The sequence below is a fragment of the Sus scrofa genome, chromosome 6 (assembly GCF_054392235.1).
Source record: "Sus scrofa isolate SSC_HxYL_T2T_F1_AM1 chromosome 6, Sscrofa_HxYL_maternal_Yorkshire_Landrace_v2.0, whole genome shotgun sequence".
NCBI lineage: Eukaryota > Metazoa > Chordata > Mammalia > Artiodactyla > Suidae > Sus > Sus scrofa.
In genome coordinates, this window is record NC_139388.1 from 18,177,952 (window position 1) to 18,192,761 (window position 14,810).

General features: G+C 40.5%; 1 long non-coding RNA gene across 1 annotated transcript in view; it reads right to left on the reverse strand.

Moving 5' to 3' along the window:
- Positions 1 to 5,731: 5,731 nt before the first annotated feature.
- LOC110260921 (uncharacterized) overlaps positions 5,732 to 14,810 on the reverse strand; it is a 70,815-nt gene continuing 61,736 nt past the window's right edge. The window contains exons 6-7 of the long non-coding RNA XR_014805584.1: positions 6,261 to 8,709; positions 5,732 to 5,806 (exon numbers count right to left, since the gene is read on the reverse strand). This is a non-coding gene — a long non-coding RNA (uncharacterized LOC110260921). The remainder of the gene's footprint in view (positions 5,807 to 6,260; positions 8,710 to 14,810) is intronic.

Below are 14,810 nucleotides of genomic sequence, written 5' to 3' on the forward strand. Positions count from 1 at the left end.
TATGCTACAGGTGCAGCCCTAAAAAGAGGAAAAGAAAAAAGTGTTTTTCGGGTGCAAAAGAAATATGAAAACGTGGGAAATTCAGGAAGAGAAAGAGATGAGAGAATGAAAGAAAAAAACTACAGAGAATTGATCCAGTAGATTTCCCTCCAGAGCAGAGAAAGATGTAATCTGTTATAGCTCATGAGTGATAAGTGCTGAATCTGACTCCACCTTCAGAGCTGGGGCCATCTTTAGAGTTCTACTTGCTTCTAGACAGACGTGGCATTTTCTCCACCATCTTCACACATCTTAGTGGTCAAAAGCTCCCCAATGAGCATGTAATCACATGACCTAAGGAAATCTCTGGCAGATACAGAATTCTGGTATGTTAAATCTCTCAGAGGTTATTTGATGAAGTGGACAGGGAACAGACTTGGAAGCAGGCGTCCTCTGAGTTCCAGATCTAAGCGTATACTCAGCAGAGGGTGTCCACTTTTGCAAGGCCTAGCAGGCAGAAACAGTTCTTCTGAGTGGTGTGATTTTCCTCCAGGGAGGAGTTTTTGCTTTCCCTCTGGTCTTAATCCTGGGTGGGGTAAGGCTGAAGTGGCTGGCATTACCTTGCCACAAAGAGGAAAGAGCCTGTCTGAAATGGAGGGAGCAGAGGAGGCACTGCCAAGAGTTGGAGAGAGAGAAAAAACAGAACTTGAAAAAAAACAAAAAAAAAAAAACATTTGAGTGCGTGGAGAAAGCCAGACCTGACTTCAATGATCTGAAATGATAATTCCCCCCCCACCCCCGGCTTTTTTTTTTCTCTGAAGAGGTTTGAGATTGGGTTTTCAGGCACTTCAAAGTGAGAAAGTCTTAACTTGATACCATCTGCCCCGGTTGTAGAACTTTCTTGGGCCTTTGTCTCCTCTCTGTGAAATAAGTGAGTTAGATTATTTATCAGGCAAGCATTGTGTTTGGCTGCTAGTAACAAACACCAGCGGCTTACCGGTTGTATTGTTCTCACGCAGAGAGCCTGGATCAGGCAGTCCAGGGCTAGTCTCGCAGCCCCATGATGTTGACATCAGGCACACAGGCTTTCCCCTCTGCCAGAGTTTAAAGAGTGGGGCCCTTATTCTCATGCTTGCAAGAGAGCTGTCACCTCTAAGCATGTTGCTTGCATTCTAGGTGAAAGGAAAATAGAAGAGCAAAGAGCGAAAGGAACAACTCTGGTTCCTGGAAGACATGCAGAGTGGCTTCCACTGATATTATTGGCCAGGATACTGTGACAGTGTCATATGGTCATCCCATCTGAAAAGAAGGCTAGGAAATGTGTAGGTACATTAGATGGCTACATGGATGCTCTGAACACAATTGGGGGGTCAGCTGGCAAGGGAGGGGGGAAGGAATAGATGCTAGGTGAGGCAATTACAGCATCTGCCACAGACGGCATACCAGCAAAGGTAATCTTCCTCTCTGAAATTCTGTGATTCTCATCTTCTATTTTGCTTTACCTTATCCTTTCTTAATGGAAAAGGGCCAAATATTTTGTGGCAAAAGAGTACATTTTTCAGATCTCCCATTTTGGAGAAGTAGAGTTCATCTCAAAAAAATGAAAAGACCACACAGTTGCATGTGAGATGTCACACTTAGTGAAAAAACTCTTTATTTCCTCTCCCCTGAAACTTCCTTAAACTTTAAAATTTCAATTTTCAGTAAGCCCATTCTCACTAATCTCAACTATCCAGATGCCTTCTTTAATTGCACTAAATTCCCTAGTTTTTCCTTCTAGGATCCGGTACTTCTCAAATGATTTATAGCCTCATCTTTTATCTCTCCAACTAAATTGTAAACTTGTAAAGGACAGAGCCCAACACTTAGCACAATGCTGGATTTATAGTGAGCAATCGATAATGGCTGAGCAATGGATGAATGAATGAATAATTGAAATCTGAATTTCTATTTCTTTTCTCTCCTCAGAACTCCTGTCCTCAATGCATACTTGTTAACCGACTGCATCTCAGAGTCATTACCAAGGCAATTTGTATCCCAGGAAGCCAGCCTTAGAAAGCCTTTGATTTTCCGTCTCTAAATCCTTTCCGCCATTGTACATCCAAGTCAGCCTCAGGAGTCGGCATCCCAACACCTCCCTTCACCTAAGTGTTTTACCTAGACCCCTTATCATGTTAACAGTTTAAAGTTCTTATCTTCTGGAAATTCTTATGTCTAAATCAAATTCTGTACATAGCCATTTCCTCTTCTTTTGCTCTCTAAATAGACAGGACACAGTAGGTAAATACCAATGACTTACAGAGCCCTGACTAGGTTTTTTTTTTTTAATCAAAAATAAGTTATATGGGGAGTTCCTGTCGTGCTCAGTGGTTAACAATCCGACTAGGAACCACGAAGTTGCGGGTTCGATCCCTGGCCTCGCTCAGGTTAAGGATCTAGCATTGCCGTGAGCTGTGGTGTAGGTTGCAGACGCGGATTGGATCCCACACTGCTGTGGCTGTGGTGTAGGCCGGCAGCTACAGCTCCGATTAGACCCCCTAGCCTGGGAACCTCCATATACCGTGGGTGCGGCCCTAGAAAAGGCAAAAAAAAAGTTATATTGGGGTTATATACTGCAAAAGTAATATAAATAAAAAATGATAGCAGAAAATATAAACAAGGAGTTAATAAGAATTCCCGCTGTGGCGCTATGGGATCAGCAGAGTCTTTGGGATGCAGGATCAATCCCTGGCCAGGCACCGTGGATTCAGGATAGGGTGTTGCCTCCATTGCAGCATAGGTAACGACTGTGGCTTGGATCTGATCCCTGGCCTGGGAATTCCATATGCCTCGGGATAGCCGAAAAAGAAAAAGAAAAAAAAGTTACTAAATAACAATTAGTCCAAAACTTCTAAACCAACACATAGAGAAAAGCACTTAGTATATATCTTCCTGAAAGTTTTCTATGTATATTTGCATCACACATGCAAACACTGGCTACACTGTGTATACTATCAGCCTGCCTTTTTTTATTATTAAAGTATAGCTGATGTATAATGTTGGGCCAACTTCTGCTGCACAGCAAAGTGATTCAGTTATACACACACACCCACACACACACACCCACACACACACACACACACACACACACCTTCTTTTTTTGGTCCTTTTAGGGCCGCACCTGCGACATATGGAGGTTCCCAGGCTAGGGGTCAAATGGGAGCTGTAGCTGCCAGCCTGCGCCGGAGACACAGCAACTCGGGATCCGAGCCACATCTGTGACCTACACCACAGTTCATGGCAACGCTGGATCCTTAACCCACAGAGCAAGGCCAGGGACCGAACCTGTGTCCTCATGGATACTAGTCAGATTTGTTTCCGCTGAAGCACGATGGGAACTCCTATACATTTTTTTTAATATTACTTTCCATCATGATCTATCCCAAGAGACTGAATATAGTTCTCTGTGCTCTTCTGCCTTCTTGATGTAACTGTGAACATCAGTACACATCAATAAATATTCTTTTTTGGGGGGCCACACCCACAGCATGTGGAACTTCCTGGGCCAGGGATCAAACCCATACCACAGCAACTACCAGAGCTGCTACAGTGATGCCGGGTCCTTAACTTGCAGTACCACAAGGGAACTCCCTAAGTTTTCTTTTTTTTGTCCCCCCCCCTTTTTTTTTTGTCCTTTTAGGGCACCCAAGACATATGGAGATTCCCAGACTAGGAGTTGAATCGCAGATGTAGCTACTGGCTTACACCACAGTCATAGCAACACCAAATCCAAGCTGCATCTGTGACCTACACAACAGCTCATGGCAACGCTGGATCCTTAACCCACTGAGCAAGGCCAGGGATCAAACTCGCATCCTCTTGGTCACTAGTCAGATTCATTTCCGCTGTACCACAATAGGAACTCCAAACTCCCTAAATATTCTTTTTTTTTTTTCCCCTCCTTTTGCATTCACTTCCAAAGATAATTGATGCCACTACTCCTGAGCCTTTTGGGGCTTCTACAGATAGCTCAGATTGATTCTCATCATTCCCCACAGCCAACTTGCTTCTCAGCTCTCTGGGATGTGCCAGATCAGTATCATTGATGCATTTTTGTTTGTTTGTTTTGTCCTTTTGCCTTTTCTAGGGCCAGTCCCGCAGCATATGGAGGTTCCCAGGCCAGGGGTCCAATTGGAGCCGTAGCCACCAGCCTATGTCAGAGCCACAGCAACGCCAGATCCAAGCCGCATCTGCGACCTACACCACAGCTCACGGCAATGCCGGATCCTTAACCCACTGAGCGAGGCCAGGGAGCAAACCCACAACCTCATGGTTCCTAGTCGGATTCGTTAACCACTGAGCCACAACCGGAACTCCGTTCCTAAATATACTTAATCATGTTCAATGGCAGAGGAGTCCGTCACTATAGGATATCTTAATAGCCAATCACCTATTTTTGTCATTTTATTTTCTTTTGAAAATCTTTGTAAACACCACTGCAATGAACATCCTTGTAGCTCACCTGTGTTTATAACCTTTTCTTGATTATTTCCCTTGGATATACCCCTCAATAGGTTTTACTATGATGAGAAGTAAGGAAGAAAAAATGTGTGAAATGGGAAAGAGTGAGCCAAGTCCAGAGTAGCTCTTCACTGTTATTTTGGGACCTAAAATGTGTTTCGCTAGCAGATTCCAGGGCTTACTCAGCATAACATAATGCAACAATTTTAAACTATATCCCCATGGCTCAACACCTGGAAATCTGAGCTCTCTGCAAAACACCACAGAAATGCTGATAGTTGGAAAGTTAAAAATCACAAAACACGTAACTTCATGCTCCAGCAGAAACCATCCTATGCCAGCATCTAGGGCAGACAAGCAGGAGGTATCCATTTAAGAAATATGCATCAGAGAAAAATGTATAACTGAGAAAGTTTGGCGCATTAATTAACTTTTTCTACTCTAAACTGAAAAACGGCTGGCTTCATTTGATTTGGTGGAGCTCAAAAAGTACTAGTGCAAGTGGAAACGCAGAATAGCTCATTTTGAGCTTCCCCTTTGCCACTTACTAAATGCATAATCTTTTCATCACTCAGAAGCCTAAATCCCCTCCTCTGCGAAATGGGTTTAAAATAGTACCTCTGTCATTCACAGAATTATTATAAAGAGAAAAGGAACTAAAATCAGGGCAAGTGCTTTGTAAAGTGTCATACTGTCACAAAAATGTTCCTGGTAATGGTTACTGTTATTGATGAAGTGTTGAAAAATTGAAGCTTTACTAGAACTGAGTTTGTCACAAAGATCCGATAGCATAAATGCAATCCTAAATATAAAAATGTAATGGTTTGAAAGCACTCCATCAGACCTATTGTTATGGAGTTCCCTGGTGGCCTAGCAGTTAAGAATTTGGTGTTTTCACTATTGCGGCTCAGGTCAATGCCATAGCTAAGGTTCAATTGCTGGCCCAGGAACTTATGTGCGGGAAAAAAAAGGAGGGGGGATTAAAAAATTCCCTTCAGTTCTTAAAGTTCTTTTATTCTATGACAAATGAAAGGGACACTTATTCTATGAACTTTTATTATTATTATTCAGTAGTGTATTCTTACATGGAAACCTAAAGGACCTAAATTTAAAAACAAGTAGCTTTTCAAAATGCAAAAAGTGTCTCTATAATCATAAGTGCAAAAAACAAGAGTATATGAACAAGTGAACAAGGACTGAAAGACAGTAGGCAACAATAAGGATATGTGTACCTAAATGGCAGCTTTATAGATTTTTTTTTCTTTTTTTTTTTTAGCTTTTTTTGGCTTTTTTAAGGCCACACTCATGGCATATGGAGGTTCCCAGGCTAGGGGTCGAATCAGAGCTACAGCTGCTGGCCTACACCACAGCCACAGCAACGCTGGATCCGAGCCATGTCTTCAACCTGCACCACAGCTCATAGCAATGTCAGATCCTTAACCCACTGATCGAGGCCAGGGATTGAACCCACGACCTCATGGTTCCTAGTTGGATTCGTTTCCACCGAGCCACAGCAGGAACTCCTAGATTTTCTTTTTTAAAATTTCCTTTAGGAGTTCCCGTCGTGGCGCAGTGGTTAACGAATCCGACTGGGAACCATGAGGTTGCGGGTTCGATCCCTGCCCTTGCTCAGTGGGTTAACGATCCGGCGTTGCTGTGAGCTGTGGTGTAGGTCGCAGAGGCATCTCGGATCCCGTATTGCTATGGCTCTGGCGTAGGCTGGCAGCTACAGCTCTGATTCGACCCCTAGCCTGGGAACCTCCATATGCCACGGGAGCGGCCCAAAGAAAGCAAAAAGACAAAAAAAAAAAAAGGGGAGGGGATTTCTTTTACTTAATAAAGGTCTAATTAAGATAAGGTTAGCTGCAAATAACAAAACAAAAACAATGGCTCAAACAAGGTAAGAATTTAATTCTTAGTCATGGGAAAGTGGGCAATCTTGGCTAGCATGGCAACTCCAACATCAAAAGATGAGCGATCAAGAAGGTTTATCAGTCAATCGAAAGGAGGAGGGAAAGGAAAGAGAAGAGCATTCCCTCTTCCCTTTAAGGATATGTACCACTTCTAATGCTATCTTCTTGGCCAAAGCTTAGAAATAACCACATCTACCAACCGGAAGGAAGGCTGAGAAATGCAGTATGCATTTGGGTGGCTATAGAATCAACGAAAAATCTGGGGCTCTATAACTGTAAGAAGAATACAACAGATAATGGGAGACAACTATCTACCAAAAACCTCATTGTTAGTGCTGAAAATTACAAACATTTCATTAAAATAAGAAACAAGGCAAAGATGCTTTCCCCTCTGTGCTGCTATTAAACACTGTCCTAGAAATCCTAGCCAATGTAGTAAGAAAAAATAAATAAGAGGAATAAGGATTCAAAAATAATACAGAAAAATCTTTGTTATTTGCCGCTGAAATGGTTGTCTACATAGGAAGTCCAAGAAAAACATTAAAACAGTTCAGCAACTTTCCAGTAAAAACACCACCCAAAAGTCAATAATACTGTTAATGATAAATATATATATATAATTACAAGAGCAACAAAAACTATGAGATACCCATGAATAAACAGGCAAAAGATTGACATGACTTTTAAGGAGAAATTTACAAAATGTTACTGAAGGATATGAAAGAAGACTTAGGTAAATGAAGATTATACTTTTTTCATGAAGAGAAAGACTCAATATTAGTCTATAAGATAGTCTATAAATTCTTTGTAATAATCAAAATTCCAAAAGGATGTTTTATGGCTCTTGATAAACTGATCTTAAATTTCATAACAAAGAACAAATATGCCCAAAATAGCCAAGATAACTTTGAAAGAAAAAAAAGGAGGAGGGAACTTGACCTACCAAATCAGATAAGGAACATTTATCATAAAGCCATATTTTAAAAAAATAATTTGACTTCTGTTTAGGGATAGACAGCTTAAAGAGAGAGATGGCCAGGAAACATCTGGAACACATATGAAAACTTGGTATAAAATAGAAATCACATTATATATCAGGGAGAAAAGATTAAAAACTCAATAAATGGTGCTGGAACAATTAGCTACTTATATAAAAAATAAAACAGCTCCCTACTTTATACTAGATAAAAAGAAATTCCAAGCAGATTAAAAAATTTAAAGGGAGGAGTTTCCATCATGGCACAGTGGAAATGAATCCAACTAGGAACCATGAGGTGGCGGGTTCCATCCCTGGCCTCGCTCAGTGGGTTAAGGATCAGGCATTGCTGTGAGCTGTAGTGTAGGTTGCAGACTCGGTTCGGATCCCACATTGCTGTGGCTCTGGTGTAGGCCAGCGGCTACAGCTCTGATTAGACCCCTAGCCTGGGAACCTTCATATGCCGTGGGAGCGGCCCTAGAAAAGGAAAAAAAAAAAAATTAAAGGGAAAAAGTAACATAAAAATGGTTAAAATACAACAAGGAATATTTGTGACATCAGATTAGAGAAAGATTTTCTTTTTTCTTTTTTTCTTTTTTTGGCCACGCCCAAGGAATACTGAAGTTCCTAGGCCAGGGATCACCTGTACCACAGCAGCGACCCAAGCTGCTGTGGTGACAATGCTGCATCCTGAACCCACTGAGCCACAAGAGAATTCCCAGGGAAAGATTTTCTAAACAAGACTCAAAAGTACAAAGATAAAGGAATGTACTTGACTATAGTAAAATTTAAAATATCTGCCATACTGGAGTTCCCATCGTGGCTCAGCGGAAATGAATCTGACTAGCATCCATGAGAATGTAGGTTCGATCCCTGGTCTTGCTCAGTGGGTTAAGGATCCAGCGTTGCCGTGAGCTGTGGTGTAGGTTGCAAATGTGGCTCAGATCCCATGTTGCTGTGGCTGTGGCGTAGGACAGCAGCAACAGCTCCCATTTGACCCCTAGCCTGGGAACCTCTGTATGTCGTAGGTACAGCCCTTTAAAAAAAAAAAAAAAAGTTTAAAATATCTGCCAGACCATATTGCTATCATACCATCATGTACCATAGAAAATATCAAATATCAACAAACTAAAATAGTTGAAACTCAATACAACAAAAGATTAATAGATTATCTAACAAAAGATTAATACACTAAATACATATAAATTTCAACAAATCATTTTTTTTTTCAAATAAGCAACCTATTTTTTAAAATAGGCACAGTCTGCAAACAAAAAATTTATAGAAGAGAATCCCGGATGGTCAATAAACATATGAGAAGATCTTCAACCTCACCAGTAACTGGAGGGATGAAAATTAAAACAATAATGAAACACTTTTAGGAGGAGAGGAAAATTAATAGACCTAGTATTTTGAAACAGTTTTAGATTTACACAAAGTCTGAGAAAATAGTGCAGAATTTCCATATACCTCATGCCCAAGCTCCCCGGATGTTAAACCATGTGTGGTACACTTGTTAACAATTTAATACACCAATGTTAACACATCATTATTCACTGAAATCCACACCGTTTATCCAGATATCCTTAGTTTATCTAATGTCCTTTCTGTGTTCCAGGATCTCCCAGTCACGATACTACTTTGTATGTACTCATCATGTGTCCTTAGGTTTCTCTTGGCTGGGACGTTTCCTCAGACGTTCCTTGTTTTTGATGACCAGTTCTGAAGACTCTGGACAAGCGCATTGTAGGATACTCCTCCATTGGAATTTGTCTGATGTTGCCCTTGTAATTAGAGTGGGGCCTTGGGTGTTTTGGAGGAAGACCACAGAGTTGAAGTGCCATTTTCATCCCATCATCAAGGGTACATACTATCAACATGATTTATGATATTGATGTGGACCTTACCTGGCTGAAGAGGAGAAACACTTGGGGTTCTTAAAATTCTTAATGTAATCAGGATGAAAGGAAAGGAAATGAGAACTTTCACACACCGCTGATGCTGGTGGAAGTATACACAGACAAGACAAAACAAAACAATGAACAAACCCCTCGCTTTACGTGGAAATTTGGCAATAATGGTTGGAAAGTTGGAAATGTCTACTACACTCTTGACCTACCAATCCTACTTCTAGATTTGAGGAACTCTCACTCGTGTAGATAAGCATGCAATAACATGCTTACTGCAACATTATTTATAATACTGAAAAACTAGAAAAATGGGAGTAGATGTCATCTTTTAAGATCCTGGAACCACTGGTACCTGAAGCCTGACCAGCTCCCTGGTAACCCAGAGCTTTTCAATACATGGCCAAATAATATTCCATCTCTGCCTATTTGAAATGATTTTTCTGTCACTTGCAATCTTAATGGGTCCTAACTGATACAACTAAATATTATTGTCAAGTTCATCTAAATCCATGCCTAGTTTTTCAAAAAAGGAAAAAGGCAACAACTATTAAGCAAAGCCTAAATGCCTGGACTCGAGACCCTAGAGGATTATTAAACCACAACAACCAACATCTCTGGGGTTTACAGTATACAAACTATTCCAGACAAGTCTTGATTAAATCAATAAGTGAAATAAAAATAATACTTGAAATTTTTTTATAAAGTGACAGCTTACAAAGTTTGACATTCATATAATCAAGGTGAAGTTTTTTCTGTTTGCTTTGCAATAGGAAATATTTCAAATATGCAGGAAATGGATGCCTTGTATCCACCCCCCCACACACACAACAAAGTCAACTTTTCCCTATATTTCTTCACAGTTTTTAGAAAGAGAGAGAACACTATTTACTTAGCACTGACGTCTCTTTTCCCATTCCCTTTTCCTTTTCCTCTCCTTATCGGAACCACCATTCTGAAGTTGGAGTGTGGCATCTCAGACTCGCTTTGGTACTTTTACAGCATATATGTACCTCATTGCTTGAATTTGCATTTTTCTGTTAACTAATGAGTGTGAACATCTTCTCAGATATTAATCATTAAAGGTCCTCTTCTCTTTGTTTTCTTTGGCTATTTTTTTTTCTTCATTTGGACTGTTTGACTTTTGTTAGTCTTACATCTGAATACAAATCCATTGTTGGTTACATGTGTTGCAAATATCTCCTCCCTAACCACAGCTTGTCTTTCCCTCAGTTTGCAGTGTCTCAAGGACATGTGAAAAATCTCAGACTTGAAAGCCAAGCTTTGGGTAAAGAGGGTCTTATCCCATATTATAGATATTTGCCCTTGGGTCACAAAGCTCTGTCCAATATATGAATGGGCAACTGTCCACCAACTAACTGAAGAAAGCTCTTTGTGGAGTTACCCTTGGGGCTCAGTGAAAAAGAACCCGACTAGCATCCATGAGGACGCAGGTTGGATCCCTGGCTTCATTCAGTGGCTTGAGGATCCGGGGTTGCTGTGGTATAGGTCAGCAGCTGTAGCTCCTATCTGACCCCTAACCTGGGGAACTTCCATATGCCGTGGGTTCAGCCCTAAAAATTAAAAAAAAAAAAAAAAAAAAAAAAAAAAAAGAAAAAAAGAAAGCTCTTTGTTATAGGACCGATAATCTGTAGGCTATTCAGATGTCTGAGAGTCTGAGAGTTGATACATGGTTGTCAACACATACTATAATTTGTGCCAGTATTCTTACATCAGAGACTCTGAGTAGCCAGCTAAACTTTCTTGAGTGAATTGAACTCTCTGGAATAGACACAGAGAAGTCTCCCAATTCAGAGGCATCTGTGTTATCTGAGGGAGTCCATGCGTTAAACTAATATTCAAAATCTGTTCCACATAGGTGTTCCTGTTGTGGCACAACGGAAACGAATCTGACTGGTAACCATGAGGTTGAGGGTTCAATCCCTGGCTTTTGCTCAGTGGGTTAACGATCTGGCCTTGCCATGAACTGTGGTGTACGTCGCAGATGCGGTACAGATCTGATATTGCTGTGGCTGAAGTGTAGGCTGGCAGCTGTAGCTCTGATTGGACTGCTAGCCTGGGAACCCCCATATGCCATGGGTGTGGCCCTAAAAAAAGCAAAAAAAACGAAAACAAAAACCCAAAATGTGCTCCACATAGAACATTACTTCTTTGGGATGTTTCTAGTAGAACAAAAGGGTTTTGTGATCAAAGAGGTTTGGGAAATGTTGGGTTAAAACTCTTTTTATCTTGGATTTCTTTACTTTTGATATCTTAGAAGGCACAAATCAGGTGCTGGCTAGAATTAACAGGATTTCCCCAACTCATCTGACCACTGAGAACATTTTTTCCATGGATTTATTTTCAGCCATTACTCTCTGTTAAGCATGATCAAGTTTAAATTTTAAAGGTTAAGGAGATAGTACTACTACTACTACGAATAATAGCTGTCAGTTCCTTATTGCCTACCAAAGTCTAAGCCCATGCAAGGCATTTTATTATTTCACGTCATTGTCACAACAACCTAGAAATACACATTATTATTATCTGCATGATAGATATGAGAAAAGCAAGCAGCTGGAGAGCTCTTCAGTGCTGCAGGGGAATGCAGGGAGCACATGTGCCAGGCACAGAGTGAGTTCTCAATATTCATATCATCATTACATCTCATTAATTTTTACATCCACTCTGAGCTAGGTTCTATTACTGTTCCCATTCTACAGATGATGGGACTAAGGTTTTATTCCCTTATCCTGATCAGGATTCTCATTCCTCAGGAGGGATGTTAAGATGCAGAACAATGGGTATAGTACGTTATCAGTACCTAGAAACAACACTATATGTCACCAGAAATTCAAAAACAAAACTACAAATAAGAAATTTTTTAAAAAAGCCACTCGGGAGTTCCTACTGTGGGTCAGCGAAAATGAACCTGACTAGTATCCATAAGAATGTGGATTTGATCCCTGGCCACGCTCAGTGGGTTAAGGATCCGGGGTGACCGTGAGCTACAATGTAAGTGGCAGACATGGCTTGGATCCTGAGTTGCTGTTGCTGTGGTGTAGGCCGGCAGCAGCAGCTCAGATTCAACCCCTAGCCTGGGAACTTCCATACGCTACAGCTGCGGCCCTAAAAAGCAAAAAAAAAAAAAGAATACTATATATTGTTCATATAAAATGTATGTATGTCATATATATACATATTATATATATACACACACACACACACACATATCTATACACATTCAATAATAAACTAGAAGGGAAAACTCCAACCCCATGATAGGGATGGTGGTTAAATCAGTCTTTCACTTTATCTTCAATGTTTCTTTCTGTCTGTCTGTCTGTCTTCCTTTAATAAAGATTGGTAGCAAATATTATAAAATGTCAATGGTTATTTCTGAGTTACTGGTGAGAATATAGGTCTGGTTTTCATTTTGTTACCTGTACTTTTCTGTGTTTTTTTTCCTGTTTACCTTTTTTCAATGGCTGCATTAGCAGCATATAAAAATTCCTTGGCCAAGGATTGAACCTGTACCACAGCAGTGACCTGAGCCACAGTAGTGACAACACTAGATCCTTAACTGCTAGGCTACCAAGGAATTCCTACTTTTCTCTATTTTTTTTTTTTTTTTTTTAGGGCCGCAGCCACAGCATACGGAGGTTCCCAGGCTAGGGGTCCAATGGGAGCTACAGCTGTAGGCCTATGCCACAGCTCACTGCAATGTTGGCTCCTTAACCCACTGAGTGAGGCCAGGGATCGAGGCCTGCACCCTCCTGGAAGCTAGTCAGATTCATTTCCACTGAGCCACGACAGGAACTTCCCTACTTTTCAGTATTTTAAAAATTTGGAGTTCTGCTGTGCCATAGCGGGTTAAGGATCCTGTGTTGTCAGTGCAGCGATCCAGGTCACTAATGTGTGGCATGTTTTTGAGAACTTGCACATGCTACAGGCATGACTGCCCCCCTCCGCCCTCAAAAAAAGGAAAAAAAGAAAAACGGGAAGGAACTACACCAAAATAGTAATAGTGATCATCCTTGTATTCTTCCTTCTGCTTTTCTATCATAATTTCCAAAGCTTCTGTAATAAGGAACTTTTTTTATTCGGTGGGAGGGAAACCACCGAATCATTTTGTCTTGTTCTAAAGTTATGTTTTTAGCAGAAATCATCCTAATATCCAGAGGTAAGGTCAGTAAAGAATCAACAGTGAGCTATCATCTTATATATTTTTATATACATTCTTAAGAATACAATCCCTGTCCTTAGCAGCTACAATGAAGGCGATGATGATGGAAAAGCCCATACCATCCTAATAATTTCCCCCACTCAGATAAGTGGGTTAAAGCCCTCTCATGAGGACATGAGTCATGAACAAGATGTCAATGTCCATTGTATCTTTAATTTCTAAAGGATATGATATAGATTTGCCTGCACATGTATGTATTCTGATATCCTGAATTGCGGTTACTGCCCAGAGACAATGGACACATTCAAAACACGTAGAAATGAGGTCTTTACCGGAATTAGATAGGCTTCCTCTTACAAACTGTTTTATCATTCACTGCCTTGATATTAACAGTTGGGTAAAGCAGGTGTGAGCGGCTAAAATGACTCTAAATCATAATCACATGGGGGGAGTTAGAAAAATTGTGCGTAGCATGGAAACCTTTTTACTTTGTAGCTATCTGAGCAAGCAAAGCTTGAGTTTCCAAGTCTAGTGACAGATTTATTTTAATGTAATTGAATAATTGGAGTTTTCCACTGTCAGAAACTTTCATCCACTTCATTACTTAGAGGATTAAAAGAAAATCTGATCTGGTGTTTTATGGAGCTTTCTCTTCCCAGGGACCTACGGAGGGAACAACGGGGAACACATGACCCTGGATATTATCTGTTTCCGCTGCATCTGACTGAGCACAGTATATATGAGGTCACTGCCAAGAGATGAAAGTCTGCCTCTCCCCTCTATTGTTTCAGACTGACTGCATTTGAGAGCTGGGGGAAAGAAACCTTAGAAATCACTGAAGCCCTCTCATTTAAAGGTGAAAAAAATTGGGGCATGATTTTGGCAGGAACTGGCAAAGTTAAACTTAGGTATGCTCTATGACCCAGCAATTCCAATCCTGAGAGCAACCAAGGAGAAGCCCAGGGAGACATTCAAAGACATCCATTGCAGCACTGGTTACAGAAGAAAACATAATAATAATTAGAAAAAACTAAAATATTCATGAGTAGGAAAATGGCTAATAAAGCACATCATGGTCATACCATGAAGCACAATGCAGAAGATAAAAGGAATGAGCTGGATCTAATAGATGATATTAGATATTATGATAGCAGATAGATGTCAAAACCAGAATGAACCCAAGAGCTGAGTTGCAGAAAACTGTGACAAATATATTTCTATAAAAATGTATACACCACTCCTGTTCTTACATGGGTACAATATATACACCATGTGATATGATACAGAATATTAAAAACTCTTAAGATGTCCAGAACTATGCTGTCTATTGGCTATTTAAATAGCAATTA